The sequence below is a fragment of the Cynocephalus volans genome, chromosome 2, assembly GCF_027409185.1.
Source record: "Cynocephalus volans isolate mCynVol1 chromosome 2, mCynVol1.pri, whole genome shotgun sequence".
In the NCBI taxonomy this organism is placed as follows: domain Eukaryota; kingdom Metazoa; phylum Chordata; class Mammalia; order Dermoptera; family Cynocephalidae; genus Cynocephalus; species Cynocephalus volans.
In genome coordinates this window covers 120,291,231-120,300,399 of record NC_084461.1, presented here as the reverse complement: position 1 = coordinate 120,300,399, position 9,169 = coordinate 120,291,231, and positions in this window count along the sequence as shown.

Sequence of the window (9,169 nt, the reverse complement as noted above, 5' to 3'; positions counted from 1 at the left end):
TGAAAGGTGGAGCCTTTAAGGTAATGAGATTATGAGGACTGTGCCATCTTGAATGGACTGATCCATTCATGGAGTAATGGGCGTGATTATGATGGCTTTATAAGGAGAGCAAGTGAGGTTAACTCACTCTTGCTCAGCCTGTTTTTACCATGTGATACCCTGTGTTGCCATGGGACCATGTAGAGTTCCCACACAGATGTGTTCCCTGCATCATGGTCTTTCTACCCTCCCAAACTTCAAGATATAAATCTCTTTTCTTATAATTCAATCTTAAAAGCAGAAGCCATTTGGGGTACTTCAAGTAGAGGGGGATTTAGTACATAGAATTAAGTTTCAGAATTGTTGAGATGACTGGAAAAGCAAAAGGGGGTCCTGGTGTAATCCAAAGATGAAGAACTACTACAGGGAGCTACTGCCACACCCAAAGCATGTGCTATTCTGACCCGGGTCTCTCGGCTCTTGTGTTGCAGTGTGGCTGCTGCAGGAGGTCACGGGCCTCTGTGACTGCCTTCACAGGCACTGCTGTTGTCTGCTGGGTGCACCACTGCCAGGACTTGATGGAGAAGTTCATTTCTCCCTGCCTGTACCTAAGTGCTCAAGCATTCTCACACTGGAAGAACCTAAACAAGATCCCTCCTAAAGAGAGTGCAAAATGTAGTTTACAGACGTCCAGCCCCTGGGGTGCAGAGGACCAAGGGGCTATGGATAGAATTCAGAACGCTCATAAACTTGGATGAGAAAAAATAATGACATCACCATTTTCTCTATCCTCTTGCTGAAATTTAGCATATATCTCAATCATAAGTCGGGTAACTATCTATGGAAGAATTAACAGTACTGTGACATTTTTGCCAATAGAAGTCACAGAAAAGCACTAATAAAGAAGTGTGTATTCGGGGCCGAGCCTGTGGTGCACTCGGTAGAGTGCTACCCTGGGAGCGCAGCGACGCTCCTACCGCGGGTTCGGATCCTATATAGGAATGACAGGTGCACTCACTGGCTGAGTGCCGGTCACGAAAAAAAGACAAAAAAAAAAAGAAGTGTGTATTATTACTACATCTCAAATTTTTATTTTATATATCCTCACAGCCAATATAATTGGTTTCCTATGAAACCTTATGTGTTTTATTTTATTCTTTTAAAAACATAACTCTGAAAAGAGATCCACAGGCTTCATCAGATACTGCAAGGTCTGTGGCACAAAAACATTAGTTACTCTTGGCCTAAAAGGATAGGGCGGATTCTGAGAACGAACACACATAAAATAATCTGAGATCTGAACTCCTTTCTGTCAGACTCTGAAATCTGTGATTTAATCGTCACACTCTACTGGGATTTGAGAGTTAAAGTAATCCTTTCAGGTTTTCTAGATGCCATCAAAAGCCTGAGTGTTCCCAGATTGCTTGGCATTGATGCAGCCTCGGGAATCCCCAGGGAACACTGGGGGAGTCGTTTTTTCATCCAGAAGGTCTTTGCTTTTCAGGGGCAGGTGTGGGGTATCACCTTTCATCATCTTTGAATAATTTCCCTCTATTTCCCTACATGCTGCTTTTCCATTTGTAAGGTGCCTTCATGAAGACATCTCAGAACTACTAGCTGACTCCTTTTCTCAACAGGCAAAGTAATAACGTATGCAAACTTTAAATATTGGATGTGCATGCAAGAAGAAAAAAAGGTGTTATCCCAAGATTTTTTTCCATTAAATATCCAGCTCAAAATGCATGTGTATGGTATTTTCTTTTCTGGCAGGGCTTCCATCTGCGAGTATAGCTCAAAAAAATCTGAATGATCTGTTTGTCCTCATGTATCTGAGAATGACTGAGCTAGAAGAAACCTCACTTAACAGATAAAGAAACCAAGATAAATACTGTGTAGAAGTTAAGAGCTCAACTACAGCGTTAAATGATCTTGGGTTTGAACACTTATTTTTTAATACTATTTGTGTGGTAATGGGCTCAAACCCTGGTTAGAGAGTCACTTAACCAGGGGTTTCTCCTCTATGAGGTAGGGAGAATTTACTTGTCAAGAGAGATGACTACGACACACAATGGATTTTTTTATTACAAACAGAGACAGGACGACTACTCAAGGTCATGAGCTGAGACAGAGCCAGGTCTGACTTGGGGATTCTAGCTCTTCCTGCATGTTCTTTTCTGCATAAAGACCTCCTATGTGACTGCTTTCTTTCCTCAGACGTAGTTGGGCAGCTTGGAAACTGCCTGGACCCTTTCAAGTTTATGCCTAGAGATGGAAAGGTATAAAAACAGCATATTTATATAATAAGCAGAAGCCCCATAAGCTAGACTTGCTTCTTTCATCACCAGAAAACAAAAGAATAATAGTGGACTAGCCAAAGGCAAACACCAAGGGAGCTCTTAATCTTGTACCTGCTAGTAATCTGATTTTTAAACTCTAAGCTCCCTCTGATAAATTGGCCGTTGTCTTTTCATGTCTCTGCATCCATTTGTAGCACATGCTCAGCCAAGGCTTCTGTTCAAATCATAATCACCTTTGGCAAACTTATTTTCAGGTGATTCAACAGACTTCTGAGAGATGACATGTTTCAAAGATGTCCCGTTATTCACACGGGGTTCCCTATCCCACCTACTTGGCTGAACTGACTCAGAAGAAAGCATCTCAGACACAGTCCATGTCCTCAGGGATGTTACAGTGCAGAAGAGAGTACATGCAAACAGGTCACACAAGGAGGAACCCGGGATTCTGGGGAAACACACAGCAGCAGTTCTGATCTTAAACAGAAGAGGTGGTCAGGGGAGGCTTCCTGGAGAAAGTCACTCACCCCGAGGAGCAGTTCAGCAGGTGTAGAAAAGGAAGAAGAAATGCTGGACAAGAAAACAGCGTATTCCAAGGCCGGAGGTAAGAGCAGCAGAGTAGGTTTGAGAGACTAAAAATAACTTTTTAAAAAAATCAACAATAGTAAAATCATCGAGACTGGGAGGAGAAATTTCAGGAGATAAGGTGCAGAAGTAGTAGAGTGAGGTCCAAGGGTGTTAGCTAAGGGTTCTGGATGTTTTCCTGAGGGCAAAGAGATGTCATCATCAGGCTTTAGGCAGAGAACAGGAAGCTTAAGAGGAACAGAGTGGTGGGAAAGAGAGGAGCTTCAAATTTGGGTCAATTTGGTTTGGAAGACCAATACAACAAAGCACTGTGGACATTTATGATAAAGTCAGTTTGGGAGGGCAAATGCCCCACCAGTCTCTCCTCCCACTTAACTAGTAATTCTATCCTTCCTTCTCCTGATATCTAATGGTTTCAGATGCTGTCCTTGGCTCTCTCCTGCCCTGGCATCTCCGATGCTTTCCTGTTACATGCCAAACACCTTGGCCTGCTTAGAAGATGAGACCTTCATCCACCTGGTCCCAACCTCTTGCTGAGCCTTTTTAGTTCATGAATACTGTGCTCAGGCTGGACTGCTCTCCTGTTACTTTTCATCTCCATGACTTTATCCTGTACTCACTTGCCTGGAATAAACTCCAATGCTACAAACTCTGCCTGGTCCATTCTTACCCTTCCTTGAAGACTAGCTCAGTGTCCATCTCCCAGGAAGTCTGAATCCATCCTTCTGTAAACCTGCATAAGCATTAATCTGAAACTCTCCTGAAGCATTTATCACATCCTAGCTTGTATGTTTATGTAGGTCTTGGCTTTCTGCCCCCTGGTAAATAGTTAATTCCTTAACATAAAGGTTAGGTCCTTTGGATTGGGGTCATTTTTGATCCTCCCCAAGACCTTGTACAGAGGAGACACTCCACCAAATGGGAATTTAAATTTTGTGAGGTTCCAGGACTTCTGGACATTTAATAAAATCTTGCATCTTGGAATAAGAAAGTCTTCTTTCTTTTTCCTTTAACATCCTGATACTAAAAAGAAGTTCCTTTATGCTGCACTAAGATGGAGCCAGTTTTTTTAACCTCAGGGTGGAAGGGCCATGCTTGTGGACATCTAGCTCATAGCCGAGAAAGCACTGATGAGCACCCAGATGCTGGGGTTTGTGTGAAACATTACAAGAGCATTAAAAGAGAGCTCTGGGCTGGGCCTGGAAGCTGGAATGGCCTTGCTGTACACTTATCACTTAGTGAGAATGAGCCATGCAGAAAAAAGACAGCATTCCCACTAATGGTGCATCCAGTAGACTCCCTGCTGGAAGGTTTGATCAGAGATGAAAATGCATTTCTACTGAACCATCCACTTAGTCTTGCTCAAGCTCTTGATTGCTAAGGGCAAGAAAGCAAGTCAGATTAGAAGCTTGGTTTTTGTTGATTCAGTTTAGGGTGTCAGCTGTTCCAGTTTGCTTGGGACTCTGGGCTTCTGGGAATCCAGGAGAGTAACAGACAAACCAGGACTACGTGGTCAACCTAGTTTAGCCCATTACAAGTTCGCCACTCCGTGCTGGGCCCAGGCTAGTCACCAAGGATATGAAGATAGAAAAGACACAGCTCCTTGCCCAAGAACTTTGCAAAGTAATGAAAAGAGCAAACACATAACCAAAATAATTCCTGGGACTCCCAAGTAGCCCTGTTTTGATTAAGTGGTGAATTCAAAGAAAAATGTCCAACCGTTTAAAGTAATTAAAACATAAGTCTAATTTCTATTTGTATTTCTCATATGAAAAATGATCTACTTCATCACCCACGTTCTTTTTTCTAATCCCCTTTTCTTGAATCTCTCTGTCCTGCCTAGTGCCTGAGACTCTGGGCTGTACTCACACTCCACTCCTGCCCAGAGCCTTCCTGGCCCCTGCTTACAAGGGGTCTGCTTCCTTCTCTCCTCCCTGAGTATGCAACACTATTTCCCTACTGGACGTGCCTTCTGGGACCAAGCCTACCCTGTTCCAGGAAGGCTGGGGAACCCGGTGACTTCATAACCCAGTCCTCTTTCTCTGCTCAGAGAGGAGCTCCTGGGAAGTGTAGCTCTTTTCTCACTGTGACTATTTCTCTTGCAAGAAATTCTCCACCTCGTTTCACTCACACAAGCAGATATTTCAAACTGCTCTGCTAAGTGCCATGACAAAGATAATGTATGAGCAGAGAGGTGTGTAGCTGTGGAGGTGGGCACTTAGCTCAAGAAAAAACCAGACACTTGGTCACTGGAACCAAAGCAGGCTATGTCCTACAGATTTGGGGTCTCTCACTCTCCCAGACCCAGAAGAGCACTAACTGTGGAGGAGGGGGTGTTTAAGTTTCTATCCATGCAACCCACAAGCAAACGAGCTTGAGCACAAAGTGAGATACACAAACTAAGCCCATGGTGCTCTATTTTCTGACCCACTCAAGAAAAATAGCTTCTTAAAGGGAAATCAGGAGCAGGGGTAGCTAGATCTGCAGAGGATCATCTACTTGGTCACCAGAAATGTGGATTAATTCTGTCCCTACAGGAACACATGACCTTGTCACAGGAAGTGTTAACAACATATTGGTTGGGTGTGTTGGAGTGGGGGGTGTCTTCTGCATTATAGTTCATATTTACACCTTCATGACCCTTTGTCATTGTCCTTTATGGAGCATTATTATGATCGTGAGGCTGCATAGACTCATGTGGAGCCAGACTGCCTGGGTTTGAATCCACTGAGTAGCTGTAGGATCTTGAACAAGTTATTTCACCTCTCTGTGCCTTAGTTTCCACCTCCAGAAAACAAAGATCATAAAATTACCCACCTCATATGGTTGCTAGAAGATTGAATGAGAAATATCTGCAAAATTCTTAGAATAGTTCCTGGTACATAGTAAACATCACATCGGTGTTTGTTAAATGACTTTATCATTTTAAGTGCCATTTAATTTGCATTTATTATATGCCAAGCACTATTCTTACAAAAGTTTCAAAAGACAGGCAGTTTAAAATTATCTCTGATTTACAGCCAGGGAAACTGAGAGGAAAGTAACTCACCCAGATCACGTGGTTGGAAAATGGCAAAGTCAGAAGCTAAATCCAGGTGGGTCTGGATTCCAAGCCCATGTCCATGGCTCTTTTATCATCCTGAGTTCCCAGCCCAAGTTCTGGAGAACTATACTTTGAAGAGTTTGTTTAAGACCCTCACTTAGTACCTGCATGCCCTGAAGTCCCTCAGAAATTCTGGGGCTGTGACTCTTAAGAACCTCTCGAAGCTGAAGTTTGTATGAGGAGAGGCAAAGCCATAGGGCCAACCAGCCTCCACCTGGTTCCTTGCAGGCAGGGGCTCAGGCCAGATCCTGTCACCCAATAATCAGTGTAAGCCCTGAGTGGAGTATCCCTGCAGGAGCCAGTCATGTCATTTCTACTGAAACAGTCTGCTTTCTTCCAGCCACCCTGCTAATTACTCATGAGAGTTCCTCCTGGTAAAGAACACCACATCCTCATTGCCAACTGACCAAGAGAACCTTAGATCCCTGGAGCCTGTTCCCCATCTGGCCAGCATTCCTCCCCAGGGGAGGGATGCTACCTTTGACTGTGAAGGCAGTTCAGAGGACAGGCTCAGGCTGGGACAGAGGACAAAATGATTCCCCAGCCTAACACCACAGCTGTAAATGAGGACCAACAATGAGAATAGTAAATATAGTAATGAATGTAATGGTGATTATAACAGAAATAGGACCAAACATGAATTGCAGGAGTAACCAAGTGTAGGTTGCTGTTCTGAGCAACTTATATCATTTCATAAACTACTTACAACTCTTGAACATTATTAATAACCCCATTTCACAAATATGAAACTCAGACCCAGTAAGGAAAAGTCTCTTGCCCAAGGTTCCACAGCTAGTGAGTGGCACGGCAAGGGTGAAGGCCCAGGTCTCTGACTCCTGAATCTGTAAGTCCCTTCCCCACACTCCAAGACACCTGGACTGAGGTAGCCACATGTCCATTTCTCCCTTAGCTCTGCAGATCCAACTTCTAAGCAGCATGTTTTGTTTCTTTGCCCCAACCCACCCATGCCTTACTGGCCTTGTTGAAACTGCCCAAGAATTCTCCAGAACACGTCTGACCAAATCATGGACTGCCCAATGCAAATAATGTTTCAGAGATAATTTACACAAATAAATGAATCTGCTCCGAGGGCAGAGACTGTATTAAAGCTTCTCCTGGGGAACATTAGTCTGGCTTTGCAAGCTCAGCAATCAGGCAAGATCTCACTGCTCTGTAACATGCCTGCCTCTCTTCATAAGTGATTTTGACTATTACCCAAATGTGCCTCCCCAGGGCTTCTGCACCTCGCTGTGGGCCCTGGGCTGAGAGACATGCCACTGGGAAACTTGCACCCTCTGCTTTCTCATGCATAGCCTTTGCTTCTGCTGTGAACTCCTCTGCTGTTCTTTAAGTTGCTCTACACTGAAAATCAGCCCAGGGCTTTCCTGGGGATACTGAGGCAGGGTGCAGCAGGAACCTCCATGACAACTGCCCCCCTCTGCATGGCATGTTTGGAATTGGATGGTTCAGATCAGTCCTACAATCCATCCATTGTTGGTGGCCATATGTGGTTGTTTATGATAGGACAGATCATTCCTCTGAAATAAGGGAGAGTTCACTACCACATTGCAACAAGTCTTCACAGATAGCTTCTCAGCAGAGGAAGCCAAGGCTGGGCTGCAGGTTTAACCTCTCCTTTCCCCTGGAGCTGACACCTCAATTCTTTGCTCACTCTTCCTGGATGCCCCAGGTTTGGGCAGTTTATGGTTGAGATGTAAGGCTTTGAAACTAGACAAGGTCAGATTCTGATTCCAGCTAGCTCAGTGCTGGTTTTGTAACATCAGAGAAGTTTCTTAGCTTCCTAGCTTCTCTGAACCGTGGTTTCTTCATCTGAAAAACAAAGAAAATAAAAACACCTACCTCACAGAGTTGTTATAATGGTTAAGTGACTTAGAGCACACAAAGAAATTGACACAAGGTTGGAACAGAGTAAACATTCATAAACTAATAACTGTCCATTATGCATTGGTTGGTAAGTGTCCAAGGTACCAACCACCTCCTAACATCTGGTGACTGGCAAGTCAGAAATTCCATCACTCACTGCCTCCTGGGCCTCTACCTGTGGTTGTACAGATACCTCAGTCTCAAAACATCCACAATGGAATCTTCCTCTTCTCCCCAAACCAGCATAACACATAAGATCTTCACAACTTGGTCTACTCCAGTCTCTGCCATATACAACCTTAACTCTCACTCTTCAGGACTCGTTACACTTACCACCCCTCTTCCAAAATGGTATGCTTCATGCTTTGTATCTTTGCACAACCATCTCCTCTGTCTGGAATATCCTTGCCCAGCTTCTTGGGTTAATACACTCCTATTTTTTTCCCCATTAAAGCATCACTTTCTCTGAAAGCCTCCCCTGAGACCCTCTCCCACCCCAGACTAGGTCAGGTGACCTCTTATGAGCTTCTACAGTCCCCTGTTCTTCTCCCATCATTGCCTATATCACATTGAACAGAAATGGCCTCTGCAGTAAGGTCTCTCAGTCTACAATCTAAATTGTGCACAAAAATTACATTTCCTTTGTTGCTCAATAATTGGACTTAATTTCCATTTAAGCTCCCAAATCATAATGCCAGTCACTCTAGATAATACCAGTTAACTTAAGAGTTTCTAAGCCAAATTGATCCTACTCCTAGTCCCTATACCTTCCCCAACTTAAATCTGGGCCCTGAGGGTCTCAAATAGGTTGTGGTGTCAGTGAGGTAGGGAGAGGGAGGGATGAATGGGACATCTGCTCCTCAGTTGTTGTCATTAATTCATGCTGGCATCTGCTGAGATGTAGCCCCCTCCTATGATCCTCTGTTACTGATCTACAGAGATCTTAGTCTGTCCCATGGTCCTCCTCTCCAAGTCTAGCACAGCCCTGGTTACTTCTATGTCTCTTTGGGTGCACGGGAATCATTTACCTGTTCTCCATGCAGTGCTGAGCTCTAAGAAGCTGCCCATTTCCACATACTTATCTCCACCCGTAAGTGTTAGAATAAACAAAGATCAACTCAACAGGTCTAGTCATCTTCCCAGGCTCCCCGCAGAAAGTTAAGTGCAGTTACCCTCTGCTCCAGGTTTTCCCCAAACCTACCTGGATATGCTATCAACTCCCTCACACATCCTCCCTAGCACTCACCCCTGAGAATCATGGGACCCTTTCTAAGGGAACAGAACCAGTGCTTATTTCTATTGCCTTCCCTCCAGCTCTCCACCA